Below are 22521 nucleotides of genomic sequence, written 5' to 3' on the forward strand. Positions count from 1 at the left end.
AGCGCGCTCCAGCCACCATCTCCGCGGGCGCGGGCGCGACCGCGCAGCCCCGACGCCCGGCCGGCGCTGCTGCTCGCCGCCCGTATTTAAGCAGCTTTCGTCTCCTCTCGGCGAGGGTCGGGGGGCGCCGGGCTCTCCCCACCCCGCCGCCCGCGGAGGCTGTGCGGGCGCCTCTGCGCCGCGGCGCCCGCTCCCGGTGCGGCTGGAAACGCGGGGAAAGGAGCGGAGGGAGAAGAGAAGAGAGAAGGAGCAGAGCGCGGAGGGAGGGGGTAGGAAAGCAGGAAGGAAGTTGTGAGCCTGTCTGGGGTTGAACTCAGCGGAACAAGTTTCTTTTTTTTTTTTCGCTCGCTCTCTCTGTGCTGCTTGGCAGGACCGCTGGAGGGAAACACTGAAAAAAAAAAAGTTTCCATTGTTAACTATGAAAAAAACACGTTTCGACCTCTGTGGGTTAAAGATACACGATCCATTTTCCACTCCTCGCCTTAGCGTGCAATGTATGTCTCATTGCAACCCTTTGCACGCCTGAGCCAAGGCTGCACAAAGCCAGCACAGGGCCTGGCCGTGCGGCGTGGGGGTGCTGGGGCTCCCCAGTCCCCCAGCATGCCTGCCAGGCTGCWTGGTCACCATCAACGAAACCTGCCTTCTCCAAGGTGCAAGCAGGAGAGCAATGCTCCCACCATCTTCCTGTAACCCACATTTCACTTTCCAGCCTGAGATGAACTGGCTTTCATGCTCCTCCCCTGGGTACCAGAGGCAACACAAAGGATGGTCCCTATGCCCACAGGTCCAAAGGCCTCAAGGTCACCGGTGTCCCCATGCTCCCTCTCAAAGGCATAGCCATTTTGCCCAGCATCCCCTTTCTTCCACACACACCTTGGTCCTGATCCTGCTCTGCTTTTCACCACCTTGGTCATTCACACTAGCCCCAAGGGAGTGCAAAGCCCTCCCTGCCAGGCTGCGCAGCTTTTGGCAGGCATCTTGCGTTGGTCTAGGTGACCTGCAATGGGAACCGTGGCAGGCTGGGGCTCCCGGGGATGGCCGAGGGGTGTAAGCTCTCACGGTCACATCCAGCAGCCAAGGCTCTGCCCCAGGTCTTGGCAGGTCTGCACCTAAATGTGTTTAGGACAAAGGCCGTCCTTCTTGATGCAGGAAAGGCCACAGCCAGCACTTTCCCTGCTCCTGCAGCCCCCAGGCACAGGTCCCACTTGGCAGAAGCAGCAGGCTCTTGGCTGCGATACAGCATGATTTTTGTATCAAGATAACTCATTGGAAATAGTTATCTCTATGTCAGCACTTCAGGAGAGCAGGCACTGCGATTTGTTCTCAAAGCAGTAGTCAAGGTCAAATCCAGATGGCAGTTTTGGGGTTGATTTGGACTGGCCAAGGGTGTGTGTGTGGGGGGGGGGGGGAAACAACTGCAATTTGTCTCTGCTGGGATTTCACAGCTAGGAATTTCCCCTCGAGGGGGAAATTGGTGTTACAGCAGATCAGCTTTCTGTAATTAAGACATAACCTCTAGAGTGTAAACAGGGGCAGGAAGGTCTCTGAATCTGCAGAAGAAGGTGTGGATTGCCAATCCCACAGGCAGACAGACACCCAAAATAAGCTTATGTTTGTTTTTCCAGTAAGAGAAATGTTATTTTGAATTCAGTGCAGGAAAAGAGATTTTTAGACTGTTTCCACTCAAATCTATTCCCTCAGTGTCTGTGTACAGTTAAGAATCGGTCTTTCATGAAATAAAGTTATGTGATCAGTTCTCCTCACAGAAGTGACCCCACAGAGTATAATGGTGCCATTCACGGGAGAAGCTTACTCATGTGTGCGAATATCTGCAGATTTTGGTTGTTTGTAGCTCCCATTCCCTCATGTCTCCATACAGACATCTAAAAATAGGAATGTTTGATAGAAATAATAAATTCAGGAATACATGCAGATAAATACACATATTCTTTGCTAAAGGAGCTGCACTATCCTACGATAATAGCATATGCATGTACTTCCAAGTACTATGACACATCTGCATGTGTATGTTCTGACCTTTTTGGAAGATTGTTTAAATAAAGGGTATTTACAACAGCATAACCACAATGGGTGCTTAAAGTCCTTTCTCAAAGTCACACAAATTCAAGCACCATCTGATATTCCTGCCTATCTGTACAGAATAGGAAAGAGGAGGAGTGAATTCACTGATACAAAACTCACTAACAGAGACAAGGGCTTAAAATACAGCAGAATTTCATCACCATACTGAAATATGTGATGTCTAGAGCTAGATCTGTTCTGTGGGCGTCGTATAAAACACCAGGCTCCTCTTCATGAAGTGGCTAATAAAAGTGCAAGGAGAAAAATAAAATGCAGGGATAAATCGCTTTTTAAAACAAATAGGTACAGGAGAGAAATAATTGTCTCCAGACTGGACCCAGGCAGCAGTCCACATTATATAGTGAAAAAAGAGCAGACAACATGCAGCACACTCCTTTCTAGTCAAGTGGAAACTGAGCACCTGAGGATAGACTAAATGAAAGCACACACTGAAACAGGTTGCTAGTCCACTCAAGGCGCAGGGAAGGAGGAAAGGAAGTAGACAGGTTTCCTTCATAGACACAGATGGACATCTTCAGACATTAGTTGTGCAGTGGCTGCTGCACGCAGCCAAGGAGCCCTCACTGTGGCTTTGGCGCTTTTGCATTAGGTGCTGTACAAAACAAACAAAAAAAAGATGGTCCTGCTCCAACCTGCTTGCAATCTCAGCACGGGTTCTTCAAGTAAAAGGGTGATTCTCACACCCAAGGAATCTTGCTTCTGCTTAAATTAGTGATAAAAATCATGTTCTGCATATGAATTTGTACTTCCTGTTTCCAAAGAAAATTATTGAGGTGTTTGAGGATACTGAAGCAGGCTGTGGTAAGACTAATATGCAAACACTAGATCTAGCAAACTTTTGCATGGGCAACTTGTCCTTATTCAAGAGAGTCCATCAAAATGTGCAGGATCTTCCACTTAGGGAGGGAATGTATACACTGCAGGAGGTATTCCCAAGCCAAAGTGAAGATAAACACTTACAGAAGGGCATGGAGCTRCCCTAGGTGTGTACAAATCTCCCACCAAAACATAGCCTATGAATGTTCTGGGAAAGAAATACCGCAGCTGTCAAACTTAACAGCTTCCCAGTACTTCTGTGCACTTGAAGGAAGACCAGTTAATTATCATGCCTTGTTCTTAAAAAAAAGTCATTCCAAACARGGCTGTACCCAGCAAGCATGAGCAACATGCGCGTAGCTCAGCTGGGCTATGCAGTCATGCTGGGCCCAGGGCACATGGGACAGGACCTGCAGTCGGCAAATACCTGTGGGGAAGGGGGGCCATTGGGACGGCTGTTGGGATGGCAGAGAGCTGCAGCTGGGGGCAGAGATCTGGTGGGTGGCGAGGGGCATGGTTGGGGAGGGTATAAGGCTGCAGGGTATTGCCCACGGCTGCTGGTGGGAGAAACGGCTCCTGCAGTGGGACCACCTGCGCCCCGCTGGGAGCCAGCCGGGCAGGCAGGAGGGCAGATGAGCTGCTCAGGGAGTGCACACAGCAGGGGCAAAGTGGGCAGTACAGCCAAGGCCATTTTATGGCTTTTCAGCCTCTGTTGTGGGCCTAGATAGCTTTTTGCTTTGACTCCTGTGCGCAGCCATCCAGAACTGGGGGATCTCTTGCAGACAAGGTGCCTTGCAACTTGGCCAGTGCAGGCTGCACCACCTTCTTCTGGAGTCAGAACACCGTCCTGTTCCTTATCCCAAGGCTTGCCATGCTGAGCCCAGGGGTAGTATCTAAAAGGCTGCCCTAAAGCATGAAGAAGACGACTGTGACCCTCTCTTCTAGCCYAGGGATGCTCACTATATCGTTGCAAGGGGCCAAGGCTTGGGAACAGTTGCCCCAGGACTGGAGTGTGCTGCAAGTCTCATCACTACTCTAGGTTCATGGCATATTTCTCTAACCTATTATCCTTAGGAGGAACATGAGAGAGACGTGAGAGACACRTATACTGATTTAAAGAACTCCTTCCTCAATCCAAATCAAAATAACAAGAAAACAAAACCCTGCCAAAATAAGACACCGTACTGCATAAATTCCTCCTTTCATGGAGAGAGGAGAACAGTTGCATGATAGATGTTAGAYGCACTATTCTCTTAAATACTTGGAGGCACTCAATATGATGTGGACTGCATTAAAGGGATAGAATAGCACAGAACAGACCACAGCCTGCCTACTACCAATTGAATTGAAAAACAAATTAATGTTAATATGTACTAAGATGTCCTGTGTGTGGCTGTGATTTGCTCAAAGCTTCAGACTTCAGGACCCTGGAGGAAAGGATGCATACATGCTATACATCCATGCACAGCACATACATGCAAAGCGTTTGTGCTGTGCTAAGTCAATCAGGTTAGATCACAAGCTCTAGATTTTGCACCAGGACTTTGGAGAACTGTTACAGACCTCAAGAGCTTTAAAATGTATGTATGGAAAATATTATGCACAGCTAAGCACTCTAACAAGGAATTATATATACRCATGATACACGCGGAAGGTTAGGAACCCTATCACTATCGCAAGATGTTACCGTTCATCTTGAAGCAATGCACATATGCCAGTGCCACCTTTATTTTTCTCTCAGCTAGTAAATTACTCAGGACAAAGATACAAAGGTCTGATGTGAATGTGCACTCATTTTATGTCTGGCAATGCTCATTAGTTTCTGTGCTACTATTCCTATTTTTTTCCTGGTGTCAGAGAAGAGCCCAGCTCTGCAGCTGAGTTGTGGCACAGCTCTGCTGCACTGCTCTGCAGCAGGGCCTTGCAGCAGCAAGCTGGCCCATGGTTCCTATTTGCTAGTAATAAGAATACGAACACATCTGCCTGTTTGGGGAGTAACCCATGATTCAGCATTAGTATTTCCTTTTTTTTTTTTTTTTTTTTGCACAGACCTAAGAAGAAGCATTAGGATCACGTATTGTTGTATTTTACTGAGACTCAGTAGAAATTAAATTAAAATGGAAATTCCCTCACTGTTGGACCCTCAGACTATCAAAAGTTATACCTAAGTCTGTGGGCATAAAACAATGCGTGTTCAAATACTGTTTCATTGTCTGAAGARCTTTTTCTTATTCGTGGGTCACAGTTATTCCACTAGACTGTGACCACATAACCATAATTGGGCAGCTCTGCATTTGCTTGAGATAGCTATGACCATGGCAGGAAGAAGGCAAGTAATTTTTTTTCAAGTGTGCAGTATGTCACACGCAGTCTTTTGGGTTTTGCAGAATACGATGGGCATATTCAGTGCTCTGGGGCTGTGAGACTCCACTGCACCTTTTAGGGACGAGATGAACATGAAATCACAAGAAATGCTGTCAAAGTTTCCACTCTAATGAGTGATCTCTTGTTTTGAAAAACAGAGATGGAGAGGGCACCACAGAAGATATGTTTAGTAATTTTAAAGCCATATTGGGATGTAGGCATTTAACTTAAAATAAAGCATATTGGCTCTCTTCAAGTATCTATTTTTTGCATTCATCTGAAAGCCTGTGGCATAATAATATATTTTAAGGATTTGCCAAATATTTCTAATAAAGTACACACAAAAAAGGACAGATGTTTACCTTTCTTTGTTCTTATGTCTATGAAAGGAAAAATGCCCGGCTTCGAACAGATTTTAATAAACTTGCAGATCTCAGTKGACTCTCCATAATTTTGAATAGCTAAAGCGACATAGCTATGAAAATATTCTAAAATGATGTTGCCAGACAACAATGTGTTACCTGTATTATTATCTGAATGTAATACTGTTCATTGCAATGCAACAAATTGCAAAAATCAGYGACTCCTGATCCTGAAAAAGCAGCTGTATTACAACAGTCACTCAAAAATACCAGTCCTTACATGTAAAATTGTCTCAAGCAAGAACACCTTTCTCAGATAGTTTGAAATCCACACACTGGACCACGTTAGGAAAGCTTTCATTTTTCTCTGAACAATTAGCAATAAGTAAAAGCCTTTATGGAAATAATAACATACATGCTAGGCACATTTTCATCCCTATYACAAGTTTGTGCGCACACCTACGTGTGTGCCCAGTCGTAACATGGCTGCAAATGCACACCACGTGCGAGCAGAGGTATTGCTAGGACGATCACACATGAGCACACATGCAACACAGACCGCTCAGTCACATGCTCTTCTCCACACACTCGCAAGAAAATGCACCCACATGTACCCATACATCCACAGCGTGGCCTGCTGAGTGGTACCCAGTACAGCTTTTCCATCCCCAGTCTACACTAGCCATAGCCCTGCCTCCCTGCTGGCCCCAGCTCCTGTCCTGCAAATATCCACACTTAGAGCTGGGCCCTCTGAGCTGCTTCCCCTGTTCTGGATTTCAGCAGCAGTGCAGTTTTCTTGCCTGTGTTTCTGGTTTGCCCAGGACAAGCTTCTTCTAGAGCTGCCCTTCCTCCACCTCCATGTGTTTCCAAGTTGCCCTTGAATTGGAGGAGTTAATTATCTCTGGAAGGGCACACAGCTAAAACMCTCTGCTGCAGATTACAGAGATTTCAGATCTTTGACATTTCCCACTTCACTATCATATGCTCTCTGAGCTTGGGCAAGTTTCTATGGCTGGAGTTTTCACAGAATTACAGAAGAGTTGAGGTTGGAAGGGACCTCTGGAGTTCATCTAGTCCAACCCCCTAACATCTGGCAAAATCCCAGCCATTAGATTTACTGTCTGAACAGTGATCTCATCTGCAGAGTTTTTAAGTGATATCTTACTTTTCCCAAGCTCTAATGTGAATGCCCTGTGGTACCTTTACTGGTGCATTGCCATTCTCTTTCCTTCTCCTGGGGAAGTCTGCCTGGATGGGAAGTGACCAGTAYATGCAGGGTCTAGGAACTCTTAGGAATATCTTTGGAAGCTGAAATCAAGAAATGGACAGAGCCCAAACTCCCCATGCTACTGGAAGTGCTGAGCACCCTAGTAAAGCTCCCCAAACCCTTGAGGCCCACACCAAAGGCTCTTTCACTGCTCAGTCTCAATGAAACTTCTAAATTGCCTGTGGTTTTACTTTCATGCCATGCCATTTTCTCATCTCCTCTTCCTCGAGCTTAGTTCTACTCGTGGGCAGTTTCTGCAGTAATTCTATCAAAGCCAAAAGACTGAATCATACAAGAGTGGAATTAGGTCCTAAGCATTCACCAATGAATTTGACATCGACACAGAGAATTGAGAGCTGGGGCTGTTCTAAAAGAAATTATTTAATTTGACCAAACACTTGATAAATTCTTCCCACCTACTTCCTTTAAGAATGTGGTTATTTGTCCCAGTATTTAGATTCATGGTCTTCCATGTTGAAATTAATTTCTTTCACATGATTAATCAGCAGCTGAGAACAGGTGATGTCATGGGCTCTGACATTAGATTGTCATCAAACATTACATTTCTCATATTTTCTTTTAACTAAACAACTGCAGTGTTGGCCTTGCTGGCTGGTGGCCAACCTGAGCCTCTGCACAGAGATGTAACACTCATTGCCTCTGTTTTCCCATACTCTCCTACCTTGCCTACTGTCTGATGGTAAAATTAACTTCAATGGCAAGAATCTGAGCAGCACCTGCAGTTTCAGTGTCTCAAAGAAAAAGATATTGCTGATTATAGGGGAGTCCYCACACCCCTGGAAACCCAGCAATCCTTCCTCTTTCCCTCACAAGAAAAATAGTGCCAGGACAACTTCAGTGACCAAAGTGGTCAGACAAAAAGATTTAAGTTTCCGCCAAAAGATGGCTGGAAGCAGGATAGAGTCCCTCAGATACAAGCTGTCATTAAGAACAAGTATTTAATTTACATTTACATGAAAACTACATATGCCTCAATTTTTGGCTGCTTTGGAGAAAGGAGGATGATGGTTTTCCCAGGCAGGGTGCAGGACATTTGATTTTGAGATTTGCCTGGCAGTTGTTAACAGACGATGTCTCTCACRTTTAGCAGAAATGGGAGTTTGTCTGGAGTCAGTATTGAGCTTCATTTTCCATTAAAAACATTATTTGTAACTCTCACCTTTTTCTCTACCAAAACCACATTCTTCCATTCTTAATGCATGAATGTCTCAGAGACTTTTTCTAAAGGTTGTGTTGAATCAGAGGCACTTGCCAGATAGAGCGACTTCGAAAAGGAGGAGGCAGGGCTTAGCATTCTCTAAAAAAATACGGCTTTTTTTTTAAAGTTCTATCTCCAACAAGGGATTAGTTTAGAATACCCACATCTGGTCTAACCTGTTCTCCATGAAAAATGCTGTCTTTGACAAAGTAGTCTTGATGGGCTAGTTTTGGAATAACCCTGATGGTTAATTTTCATTTTAATTTTCAGGCATTTTAGACTGTAACACACTGAGAATATAAATGTAGAAGAGTTTTGGTTGATTTTCATTCTTTTAAACATTAGTTGCATTACAAGCAAAATGAATTAGAATAGTTATTACAGCACTTGCTTTTCCAAACCATTATGGAAGAATGAGATTACAGTCAAATATTTTCCACTGATAAGCTTAAGCATTAGCAATTATGAGAGCTTTTTCATGAGTAAATGCAATTAAATTATTGCAGCAATTCAGAGTATCAGTGGGGTTTGAAAGCCTTTAATTAATTTTGATTACGTTTGAGATAATCATAATAATTTGAGTATTAAAAAAAAAAAAAAAAAAAAAAAAAAAAAAAAAAAAAAAAAAAAAAAAAAAAAAAAAAAAAAAAAAAAAAAAAAAAACACAGATTAGTCCCTGGGATTACTCCACTAAAATGGATTACCTCATACCTGAAGTAAATTTTGGCCTTTTCTCTGGTATTTAGGTAATCCCTGAAAAATCCCCAAGTGGCTGATGAATGTTAAAGGAAATACAAATGATAGTCCTTATATGTGACTTACAAAGGAAAACACCTACTGATTAGAATGAGCTGTGGATCAGGTATCATGCTGCAAAACTACTCCAAAAACACAGCTGTCTCTGAGTTAGCAACTGATGAAATTCTCTTTCTCAAAATTCAGTTCAAAATGCAATCAAACATAGCTTCCAAGGAAGTACTTTTTTTCCACATTTCCTTTTTTCACCTGTACTATTCAAAAATTGAGAGAAGGATTTACATACAAGCTACTAAATAATCTACTAAATTCAAATTAGTTTCCACTGAGTAGACATGTTTTTTCCATCCGCATTTAAGGTAAGGATGTCAGAGAGCCTTTCCTGTTAACAAGCTGCTGACTTAAAAAGATGAATGGTTTATAAGGAACTCTCTGCAGGTACAATTTAAAGATCTCAGAGCATTTTGCAGTGGTGAATTCAGTATTTCCTACTGCACAAGAAAGAAAACGAGAGTAACAGGAGCTACAGTGTTTCGCCCAAGGCTAAGCCGTGAGTCATTAGCAGAGGGAGGAGTAATGGCTATCTTGCCTGTCAACCCCATGCCATAACTACCCTTGGATGTTGGGAGTGCATTGATGGCCTCTGCTCTGTATGAAGATACCCAGTCATAAACTAAGTCCTGCCCCTAGTAAAGCCCATGTCAGTGTGAGGAAAGGCAATAGCAATTACGAAAATATTTTCCCAGGGGATCTCCAGCCCTGGGGCAACTACACTGAATGGGAAGAGACTGGTATGTGACAGGAGAGACAGGTATGGATTTACCCATCCCAGTGACCCAGCTGAGCCCCCATGCAGGCACCAGTATTGAAAGGGAGCTGTCAGAGAGATCTGGATCTAGGCCCACACCGTGGCTGTATCCCCTGCTGTGTGCCCTCRCCAGACTAGCTTCCATGCAGGGCAGGGGCTGTGCGAAGTGCCAGGGAGACTCTCACCAGTACACAGCACCCTGGGGCTGCTCACCGAGTATCTGTTCTCTGGACAAACAACCCCTAAGCTTGCTGGATTGGGGACCTCTCCCATCCCTCAGGATTTCTTTTGCTATGTTTCTTAACAACAACTCTGTTTTCACATTTCGCATTGAAAAGTTCCTGTTCTCTGCCCCTCACAATCCTCAGCTCACAGTCTTATGGAACACAGCTAAAGCCTTTTCCCTCAGTATTGCTTTTGAAGCGTCATGTTTATGTGATGAATTTTGGTAAAGCCAATACACCAGGTAAGTTACTTGTTCTTGGTAATAGCTAATATTTTTATACTGTTACTCTACTAGCTGTTGTTGTAGTGGTTATTGCAAGATTGTCATTAGCTGTCTCTTCTTGCCTTCGCTCATTCAGAGTTTCTCAGTTACCATAYAGAGCTCCTTTTTTCCCATAGTGTTCTCTCCCTGCAGTTTAACAGCAAAGCCCAGCTGATCTGCTCCTTGCACCTCTCTGGGCCAGTCCTTCAGTGATACTCAGGCAGCTCGAAGAGACCTTCCTTGTTCTTTCTAGACTCCCATCAATTAGCCCAGCCCTTAGTGTGCTAACGTTTATTGTGCTAACGTTTATTGTTCCAGTGCTTCTGCCAGTGTTTCATAAAACTCCCAGGGCCTGATTCAAAGGCTTGAGGGGAGAGAATCACTGATTCCTGCGGGCTCTAAATCAAACCTTTCTTATACAGAAAGACTTGATCCGGCAGAGAGSATTTAATTTAAACAATTTAGAGTGTTAAATTTAAATGGTTTACAGAACATTAGTGATTTTATTGGTTCAGTTTCTAAATTTTARATGTTAAATAACAGCATGGGAACCAAATCAAAGACAGTGGGGTTTACTTATCTCTGGTTTATTTAATTTTCAAAATGTACTTAGTTAGTATTTTACATRCAGCTTTTCCTTTGGAGGAGCCACTGAGAGACTTCTGAAATCTGAGAGAATCACTTAGGTACATGGATATTCCGTTACAGAAGCAGTGTTACTGAAATCACACCTCATTTATTACTTTATAGAAGAAATGGGAAGGAACTGGGAGAAGATTTCTGTTTTCTTTTATGAACATTGTTTGTGGCATYGATTTCCCCACACAGCTGGAGAACCTAGAGTTAAATTCAAAGAAGCCAAAAAGAGGCTATTCAGGACACCTCACAGGAAAGGTCAAATGACGGCTAGATGAGGAGCGTCCCCACAAACATAACTGCCAGATTGATGGCTGCAGCCCCAAAACTCTGCTGACAGAGATGTTTTGCCAATGCTGTGAAGCAGAAGCTCAAAAGCCATCAACCAGATGGGTCRGATACTAAGGAAAGAGGCCTGCTGTGAGCTAGAAAGGCTGACCAGGGTGCAACAGCATAGAAAGCCCTGGGGAAGTTTTGCAAGGAGAGAGAAGGTGAGAAGAGCAACAAAAACACATGCTCCTGACTCAGGGAGGATGCCATGCTGCCCTGCAGAGGGAGAGGGCAGAGTCAGGTGGGAGCTCTTTGGCTTTTCTTCTTTTTTAGCACCRTTCTGCTTGCTTGTGCTTCAGAAGTGCAATCTCTGTGTTGAAAACTTTGTTTCTGAGTTAGCTGGGAAGATGTCAGAGGCTCCCAAAAGGACATCACTTAGGACTTGCTCCAGTGGTCATATTTGGCAACCAGASGGGTTGCTCTGACGGAGATGAACTCTTTGTTCTAGCCCAGGAAAGCCAAAGGCCCCAGGCTCTAGGGGTGTGCTCAGCAAAACCCAGCAGAAGAGCTGCATGTGGCTAATCCCCTAGCTGCAGCAGCAACAAGGGCTACTCAGACAAGAGGAATGATTCAGAGGCYTTGGTGAGTCAATTCTCCCCTTCCCCCTGGGGGCTGCAAGGAAAAAAGTTGTTGCTCTGMTGCCCCATGGCATATTACACGTGGGGATAGCTACAGGACTTCATCTAGCGAAGTTCTGTTCTAAGTCACATGTTTTACTTTAATGTCTCCATCATGAATTAATATGCTTTTACGGCACAGTGGAAAGGATACATTATAGCCCAGCACATAGTTAGCAATGAATGTATGGCACTGGCATTAATCAGTCCTCCTGGGATTCCCAGGGAAGGACTCCATGAACAAGCACTTATTTCCTTCCTTCCTTCCTTCCTTCCTTCCTTTCTCCTTTCTCCTTCCATCCTTCCTCCTCCCTTCCTCCTTCCTTCTTTCCTTACTTTCCCTTCCTTTCTCTCTCCCTCTTTTTGAAGAATATCTCATATAACTGTTTATTGCCATATAACCCTGCAGGCYACTAGAAAACCTTTGGAAACCAAGGGAAGCACAGACACTGTGACAAAACTTAGTCAACAAGCCCCATCAGCAAGATGCATCATGCTTCCAATGGCTTCAAAGAAGCACAGAAAAAGGTCAGAAGATAAAGATAGAAGGTACATTACTTTCTGGGATGAGATAGCAATGCAAGCATGTAGGCATTTATTTAGAGCTCCATCTGGCAATATGATCCCTATTCACAACTCCTTTGTTTTTATCAGGACTTCAGGCACAAATTGGATTGCAGACCTCCAAAAAAGTCTTGCTTTTGAAAGAGGTGGAGTTAAAAGATTTTTGGATTATCCATTCTTATCCTATCTGCTGTTTTTTCTTCTTCTTTAGCTTTTATTTATCCTTTYGAGGCATTTGGTCAACCTTTAGAATTGGTTTTACAATTTTCCCACACTAATGGATGTGTTAGGGTTCACTGCTATGAATGCTCGAGTAGTTATTCTTTATGACTCGATTTTTCTTCCATGAGTAATCTTACGCTCATATCAGATTTTGCAAGAAACATTTTATAGTAAAAAGCTTCCCAACACAGTAAGCTAAAACTCATATAACGTATTCAGTGTATTCCTTTACATATTTCTTTCCTATTTCTTTATGGCAAAGAAAGGAGAAATTCTTCTAGTAAAGTCCCCAAAACACTGGTATCATCTGTATGCTTTCTTCTCTCCTCTAATAAGAGTTTATAAAAAATTATATTCTATTTTTAAGAGTCTGTTGGATAGTTCAAAAAGCAGAGAGAAGAATAAGATTTGTTGAGAACTGACCTCTTCAGTACCTGCTTAGAATGACTTTCCCTCAGTCAAATTTTCAATACAATTTTGGTTGAACTGAAAACTACATTGATGTTGTTAACATCAAAAGGAACTATTTCAGCATATTGGAAATGCATTGGCTTTGTAACAAGATCAAATTATAGGATAAGACTCATCATAGCATTAGGCAAGATTCCTCCCTTGGAGTAAATCTGGTAGTTGTAGAACAACTTTGATGAGACACCTCTGTGAGAAATGAGAAAGGTGGGTTCAGATCTTCTCAGATGGAGAAGACACTAAGATCTGCGTTTCACACAGCCTAGATGCAYGCTTGCTTTGGCAGAAGAGGGTGGCCACTACCATCAGCAATCTTGTAATGTTAGTCTGTTACTTAACTTTCTTTTTTTGGGGGGGGTCCTCTATATTAGGAAGGAAAGATTCCACTTCAGGTTGAATAAAGTATTTTCAACAACTCAGAGCAACATTTTATAGTCTTTCTTGTTAACACAGATAAATCCCAGATATTTCTGTTGTGGATCAGTTCAAACAGATTTCAATCCAAATCCGATTTATTTGGCTCAGCCACTGAACTGAGACCTTATTCAAATGACAAAAAAACAGAACCTCATTACATAAATGAAACACACACACATATATCATAAGTAGGAGTCATGCTGTCAAAGCATTTACTGTCTAAGGAGCAAGTTTGGCCTCGGAAAGGTTCCTATCTCCATGTTGTRTTTAGGAAATCTGTGCAGGACCAGGAAGCAAGCCTGGACTACTAGCATCCTAAATCAGTGCCAAAGCTGCAAGCCCTTCTCTCTTTGCTGCTCAAGCCTCCCACTTCCTTTCTGCAGCAAAACTACTCTGGTTCTAGTGGTTAAAGGCTCTCCTCACTATCAGAAAAGCTAATTTTCTTACTCCCTTAGTGTGTACAAGGTACCTATTCAGATACCATCAGATCTTTGCATTAACTCAGCATTGAGATTAGAATCAAACAGAGGTTCTTCATCCAGATGTAACCTCTACAGTAGAAACAAGTTCACCTTTTCAAGGTCTAGGAAAGCTTCACACTGGCCATCAATGCTATGGTGTTGGCTGTTTGGACTACAGACTGGGATCTGCAGGCTAGACTTGATCCAGAGTTTATCTAAACAAGGAAAGTAGGTTTTGACCTTATAAAAAGTGTCACACTAGCCTTCTGAGACATGAAATTATTTTAATAGGTGAAATGATTTAACTGTCATTTAAGGTATCTGTGCTGGGTTGAAGAATGAAGTTAATCTGATGTGGCTATAGAACAGCCTGTACAGAGAATGGAATATATATGAATATGAATAGTTTTGCAGAAAGATACAGGAGACAGAAACGCAGTTTAGGGAGGAAAACAGAGGTGGATACAAAATGTTCTAACTGTTGGCATTGTGTGCAGTACAGTGTGCATTGCTTACCTTCATTAATGAGATACAGGACTTCAMCATTCAATCCTTAGATATCAAAGGACTTCTTACTAAGGCTAAATATCATCCTGCTAATCATGCAGATGGGAAAACTAAGACCAGGAGAGGTAAAGACCAACATTTTCCAAACAGCTCAGAGATTTTTTGGTGCCTCTAATTTTGTGCGCCCAAAAGGAAACTGGTCTGGACTGACCAATGTCTCTCATGAACCTCATGATTTTCATGAAGTGTGGAGTACTGTTTGCTCAGCATGTACAAAAATGAGGCCGAAAGTGTCTCAAATTCAGCATTTGAAATGAGTGCATGTGAAAACATTGGTCTCTTAAATGCTACTCTTGCTCATACAGAAAATCACCAGTATTACTGTTTCCTTTTCTAAATTACAGTAAAGGTATCTTTCTTCTTTTTAAATATTATCACTGATCTTGACATTGTTTATCACAGCTTTTATATTCACACTGAAACCTATAAGGCATCCACAAATACCATCAAAGTATTTGTAGAGGTACACTTACTTTTTCCTGACGTTCATATGAACAAATTCATCTCGCATGATAGGGAAGATGAGGATACTACAAAAAAACAATCTTTTTCTGTCATGCAGAGCTGTAAATTTTCATTTCGGACATGGATATTGCAGCTCTTCTGACAGCATGACACCCACTCTCTGTCTTGCTCATTTTTCTGCTGCCTTCCATGATAGCACAGATGCTGGAATTGAATTGCTTGGTGTCTGTTGGGCAATGTGTTATTCTTTCACCAAAGACTTCAGGCACAGGAAAGTTCCTGACTGAACCAAGCAGAGACCAAACAGGCTGCCTGCCTGAGGCCTCAGCATAGGGCTGAGGTGCAGAAGACCAATGTCAATGAATTCAGACTGTATCACTGAGCACAGATCCAAATTCTGATGCAGTGTTTCACTTTGCTCAGGTGCTCACATCCACTCTATCACAGTGCATTGTTTTTTTCTGCTATTTTTCCTTCCTTCTTATCTTAGGATATTACCATTTCTACTTGTACAGAAAACCCAGCTTCCTCAGATAAGTATTAAGAAAAAGCAAATACATATCCACAGACACCATAGACGTTTGTGGACAACCTGCRTCTTGTATTCAAATGAAAGACTGCCATTTTTATTTGTTTGTGATGTCCTCCCCTCTCTCAATCTCTGTTCCCTAAAGACATTCTGCTAGACTAACTTCATATGACAATGTCTAGTCTACGTGCTTTTCTCTTTATTTCTCTCGCCTTGATTGCTGTACACTCTTGAGCGAGCTGTGAGATAGTAGCTGTGCTTCACCCCAACCCTGGTTGAGATGATCTCCAAGCTCCATTAGGCCTTTGGAAGACAAATATAGTCAGGCTGAAATTCAGATAGCTTATGKGCTATCTACAGTCAACTCAGGTCTGTCTGTGAGAGTTGCAGTATGACTGTGTTTCATGATGACCTTTTTTGCCCAAGGGGAGTGTCAACTGTAATGCCTGTGAAGTTTTGCTGCACTGGAAGCATAAATTACTAGTAGACATGAATATAGCAGCGAGATGTATAGTGATATCATTGGGGCAGCATGTGAACACCAAGATGATTTGGGTGAAACAGGGCAGTGGAATGGAAAAAGGCCATCTTAGTTGTGCTTATGAAAATTTTCAAATGAGCGGTATGATTCATTAGCAAAGTGCAAGACCTTGCAAAACTTAAAAATAATTGAGTTCTGAAGTTCTTCTTGAAGCAACTGGTTTTTCTCATGGTGGAGAGGGGAGAGAAATTATAAAGAAGATGGAGAATGCTAGGTACTAGTTACTGTTATTTCCTTAATTTAGAGCCATGCTTGAACCTGCTTGACTTACAAAATCTCTTTTTTTTTCCTGCCACTTACTTACAATTTCATTGTACAGAAGAAAAAAAGAACCCCTCAGGTTTTGAAAAGCTGCAGTGGTTTAACTGTAGATTTGATTTAAAACTGCTTTCTTTGATCAGCAGAAAATCCCTTGGTTTATCTTAAAATGAAATAAACTCTTYGGCTACCACATAACTGAAAGTCAAACTGGTTTGAATCAGTTTAACTAAGTTGGTTCAAAACCTAATTAAAGGCTCAATTCAATGGTGCTAATGCAAAACTCAATAAGCTAAATGCCAATGAAGGCTATTTTAGGAATGGCTACTGCTGTTGAAAGGAAAGGAGTTTAAGCCAAGTTTAATTGATTTAYTTTAAAAGTTAATTAGATAAACTATTCTAAGTGCCTCTGTGTAGAGAAGCTTGCAGACATATGACAATGAATCCATTGGAAAGCTGCTGCCTTAGCATGGGGAAGTGAATGAAGTTCAGAACAGCAGGCAATAAAGCCTTGTAGTTTTTTTAACAAAAAACAAAATAGTACACTTTTCCTCTCACCCCACTGGAAAGTAAAAAATATATTTTTACCCACATTCACTCAAATTTCCTACCCTTTCTGCTACAAGTGCAGCTCTACCAATGGGAACAATGTTCTTCATAGAGCCATGCTAGCAGAGAAAAGCAGGGTTGAATCTGAGCATTTGAATAGTGTTGTGGAATCTGGCAATCAATGTGGTTTTGAAACAATTGCTCAGTAGAGTCAGGAATTTTGCAAYAAGAGACATTTTACAGACAAATTCTCTGCAGAGGACTATAAGAGCTACTAATGTATTTCATAGGAGTCAGATTACAAGAAAACTCTCTCAAAGAATGACCATGCAGTGTAACAGAGTTTGGGGTAGATGCATGTGCATGTAAAAGAGCTAGTCCAGCTAAACAGGAGACATCCATGCATAGAAGGYCTGTGCCCCCTAGTGTATATAGTAAGATTATCTTTTATAGAATATGGAGAAGCAAATCTCCTCAAAATACCATGGAAAAGCATAGAATCATAGAATCAGTAAGGTTGGAAGGGACCTCTGGAGATCATCCAGCCCAACCCCCCTGCTCAAGCAGGGTCACCTACAGCATGTTAGACAGGGTTGCATCCAGGTGAGCTTTGAATATCTCCAGAGAAGGAGACTCCACAACYTCTCTGGGCAACCTSTKCCAGTGCTCTGTCACTCTCACAGGGAAGAAATTCCCCCTCACGGTCAGRCAGAACCTCCTGTGGTTCAGTTTTTGCCCACTACCTCYTGTTCTGTCRCCTAGGACAACTGAAAAGAGTTTGTCCCCATCCCCTTGACACCCTCCCTTCAGGTACTTATACACTTTAAGATCCCCCCTCAGTCTTCTCTTCCCCAGGCTGAAGAGGCCCAGYTCTCRCAGCTGTTCCTCGTAAGGCAGATGCTCCAGCCCTCTGATCATCCTCGTAGCCCTACACTGGACTCTCTCCAGTAGCTCCATGTCTCTCTTGTACCGGGGAGCCCACAGCTGGACACAGTACTCGAGATGAGGCCTCCCCAGGGCTGAGTAGAGGGGCAGGACCACCTCCCTCGACCATCTGGCAACAGTCTTCCTAATACACCCCAGRATACCATTGGCCTTCTTGGCCACAAGGGCACATTGCTGGCTCATGGTCAACTTGTCATCCACCAGCACTCCCAGGTCCTTCTTGCTGTCCTTAACATCCCTTGCCAGACTCAATTCTAACTGGGCCTTAGCCTTCCTCATCCCATCTCTACATACTCTGACTACATTCCTATAATTCTCCCAAGTAGCCTGTCCCMTCTTCCACATTCTGTGGACTTTCTTCTGTCTGAATTTGGCCAGGAGCTTCTTGCTCACTCATGAACGTCTCCTGCCCCCTTTGCTGCACTTCTTACTCATAGGGATGCACACCTCTTGAGCTTGGAGGAAGTGATGCTTGAATACTAGCCAGCTCTCCTGGACCCTCCTTCCTTCTACGGCCTTAATCCATGAGAGTCCTCCAGGTAGGTCTCTGAAGAGCCCAAAATCCGCTCTMCYGAAGGCCAGGGTTGCAATCCTGCTTGTTGCCTTACTTCTTTTCTGCARGATCCTGAACTCCACCATCTCATGGTCACTGCAGCCAAGGCTKCCCCCAGCATCCACATCTCCAACCAGCCCCTCTCTGTTGGTTAGGACAAGATCCAGCAGGACACCCTTYCTTGTAGGCTCCGCCACCACTCTTGTGACAAAACATTATCATCGATGCATTGCAGGAGCCTCCTGGACTGTTTGTGCCTTGTGTAGCCTCTCCAGCAGATGTCAGGGTGGTTGGAGTCCCCCATGAGAACCAGGGCCTGTGATCTTGAGGCTACTTCCAGCTGTCTCTAGAAGGCCTCATCAACTTTCTCTTCCTGGTCAGGTGGCCTGTAGTAGACACCCASAACAGTGTCCCCCATGTTAGCCTGCCCTTTGATCTTTACCCATAAGCTCTCAACCGCCTCCTCCTCCACCCCTAGGCAGAGCTTGACGCATTCCAGTTGTTTGAATGCAAATGTAAAATTTATATTCCTTGGCCTCACCCTTTCCATGATGTCTTCCAGTAGAGGGCCCAAATAAATGACATAGATCCATCTGTAGTGTTATGGGGAACATCTTGTTCTGTCTGCCATGTGCATTTTTAGAAGATGCTTTTTAAACACATTTTCCTTTTTTGCAATGTTGATCTCACTTTAGTTAAAACCATTATGGAGTTACCATAGACCTCAGTCAGAAGAGAACAGTCTTAATTCACAGTTTTCTTACCCATGTGAATAGGTCTGCTTACTYCTCTGAGCCTGGGGTTGTCTAAAGGATTTGTTCCCATGACCTGGAAGGCCAAACAGAAACCAACAGCTTTAAAGGCATAATACTGCTTTTGGAGCTGAAGAGATATTTGATTTTTGTCAATGTTCCACTCCATGTAACTAAATCATTTATGAGTCAGGGATTAGTATCTTCACAAGAGCTTACTATTAGCTTTACCTGGGAAAAATAAAACCTCTCTTTCTAGGCCAGTACTGCTTTTAGACCCGGTATGGATGCGTGTTCCTTGCATCGTCCTGAATGAAATGARCACAATTCTGGGAAGAGCAGAGTAGTCATAAGGCTGCATTTTGCATGCTGTGGATGAGAGAAACTTTTTTGTAATGGTAAAGGTGGACTATTAAATTTAACAAAAGTTACTACCTGTAGTTTGTAACTGATACCTCATTACCTTAAATAGCAGGCAAATGCATAAGGGAAGAGGTATTTTCAGTCTGGATCAGTTCAGTGTGGGAAAACAAGGTGAAGACAGGCTCAGGTCTTGTATTATTCCTACCTAAAATGGTAATCCTTGTGATGGCAAAGTACTCCAAATGTTATGTGAAACCAGGGGTAGGTAACACGACAAAGAATGCTAGAGCCTCAAAATATACCCTGTAGCTTGGTTAGTGTAGAGTCACTGCTGTGCACTGGACATTTCAGAGTATACACAAACATGTATACAACAAGGAGAGAGGAGAAGCTGTCTGAATGTGACAGTGGTCCAGAGGATATCATGGCAGCTGGATAGCTCCTCTGCTGCTGTGCCCAGGCAGGCACAGGATGCTCCTGTTGGGGTAGTCTCACCCCTGCTGGACCATACTGACTGGCCTTGATGGTCTTGCACTGTCTGCAAGACTCATAAACAAGGCAAGATTTTTCTGGCATTGCATTGGTCTGGATGCATCACTGTGATTACTTTCCGACTGTAGACTTAACCGGATTTAATTCTCATTCCCTTCCCAACACCTTTGCCTTGTCTGTCTGATTCAGGCTTCATGTTTAGTTCATTTCTACATACCCTATAAAGCAGCCATCCACACAGTTTCWATCATGCACTGGAAGACTACCAACACACAGGAATCAATGGAGCACGAGATGATCTCAGGTCTATATAACACTATGGGAGACATGTATGGCATGGACATTCACAGTCCAGGGCAGGCAGATATCTACTAGTTAGTATCCCCTCACAGTGGAGACATCYTTCCAGCAATCAGACCAACAGTCTACAGTCTGGGTAAGATTGAATCTGTATTTTGTCTCTATTATCTGCTTTAAGGAAGAAGGATACAACATGCTCTTCAATAATGGAGCTTAGGTCTAAACTGTTAGTTGGATGTGAGGCTTCATGGTACAGCTAACGTGGGATCACTCTCAAAATCAACACAGAAGTGTGACATCAATATGTGATAGCTGCTCATGGCTGGTGCTCAGTCATGAGCTTTGTCTGCATGCTAAAAAAATCTTATGACTGAGTAGATCTTCAGTTATGAGAAAGATGCTTACTTTGGTATTCAGTAATGACCTTTCCTTGARGAACTGCAGATTTACAGAGTGGAATAAATCTAGCAAAACTCTTAGGAAGTACTGTCTATACTCTAGTGTAAACTTCAAATATTCTGGACCTGACCCTACTCRTATCTTCAGTGTAAGCATAAAAGCTTTTAATGCTATTTTGATGGATGATGTGTCTGTTTCCATTTCAAAGACAAGGGAGCATTTCAGTGTTTGAATTTGTGTCAGTAGTCCTATTTCCAGGTATTATTTATAMCTCCTGAAATTGAACAGCCACAATTCCTTGAATATATTTGGAGGATTATAACAGTTTATGACCAAAAATTCCCTAAGATCTCCTGTTGTAATCTTTAAGCAATAAAATGAAGGACATGGGGCAATCCCACAGAATGTCCCTACATACATCACAGCAACAATCAGCCTAGTGGCAATTGCTTCTGGGGAGAGACTGTGACCTCCTGAGTCAAGAAGCTGAGATGCAGTTTGTCACATAATCTTTCTAGGAACTACCATACTTTACATTATCTGTGAGCAATCCTTCAAAGAAAAGACTGCATAAATCTGTTTAAAGAAGGAAAGAAAAAGAAATTGAGAAATATTTCTGATGCTCATGTGAATACAGTGTGTGGGGTTGATACAAGAGCCCTTTAATTTGCTCTCAGGTCAGATGCTTCTCATGTGATGCAGCTAGAAAAAAAAATAAAGGGACATTCTGATCGAAAGCTGTATGGCATTAACTCTCAAGGAAGGAGGAGCTGACACATTTTTTTGTTCATATTACCCACTTGTACAGAACAGGAACACTGAGTTAGGCCATATTTTAACCTTTATAAACTACAAAGGAGGCAGGCAGAATACCATTCTCAGAAAGACAGCTGTTAGTGAGGCAGAACAGTGCAGTTCAGCCTGCCAATGCTTTGGCTTTGAAGATGTAAAATATTTTAGAATAAATAAGTATTTTTACTATTAGCCCAAATTTATGCCAGATATATAAGGTCCACATCAAACTAAAGGGCTCTAAAATTCCTGATGGTAGTGGGAAAACAGATCATAACCAAAATTGTTCCTTGCCCTAATATTRAACAAACTTGACAAGAACTGAGCATATAATGTATGAAGGATTTAGTTCATCAGAGAAATTCCCATTTAAAAAATCCACCTGGATCAAGTGTCCAGTGGAAAGGAACTTGACAACTCAGCACAACAAAAAGGATAKATGTAGTCTTTGAGATAAATCTGTTTCAAAGAGCTGTGGCTCTGCTGACAAATACAGTCAAGTATACAGTTATCGGTTTTCCTAGACTGACCATCTCAGCAAAGGGCAGCTGACACCACTTTGATAGGCAGCTCTCTGGGGCTCTGAAGAATTKTGTGTGTTATTTCTGTCTGCAAAGCAGCTCTGAATAAGGACTATGGGTATTAGGAAGGTATACTCGAGTAATCTATTATGAAGGAAAGTCAGTGAAAGTGACACTCCAGCTAGAGTTGGAATCTGCAGGAAACTTCTATGACCCCATTGGTGAATAATGGAGTAGTTCATCTTTCTTATTATACCTCATGTCTCTTTTATTGCTGTCCTATCTTTCAGGCCTTTTGTATGTAAAAAGATCAGGAATGGCATGAAGTGAAGAAGAAGGTAAAGCTCTGCCATGAATAAATACTTCATGTGCCTCTGCTGAAGGCTCTTCTTAGGCAACAGCAGCGGAGGGGGATTAGCACGACTCTGACTCGTGCCTCTGCCCCCACATATGATGAGTAACTGCTACAAAGCCGTAGTTTCACTGCATGGACAGCAACAGGCGCACGGGAACTGCCTGCAAGCTGACTGAGGAAGTTTAATCCGTCCACAGGACTACCCCTCTCTGACTGCTACACTGCATCTTTTTTTTTTTAAAA

This window comes from Rhea americana, unplaced genomic scaffold, assembly GCF_003343005.1.
Source record: "Rhea americana isolate MKP2758 unplaced genomic scaffold, rheAme1 scaffold_123, whole genome shotgun sequence".
NCBI classification, from domain to species: domain Eukaryota; kingdom Metazoa; phylum Chordata; class Aves; order Rheiformes; family Rheidae; genus Rhea; species Rhea americana.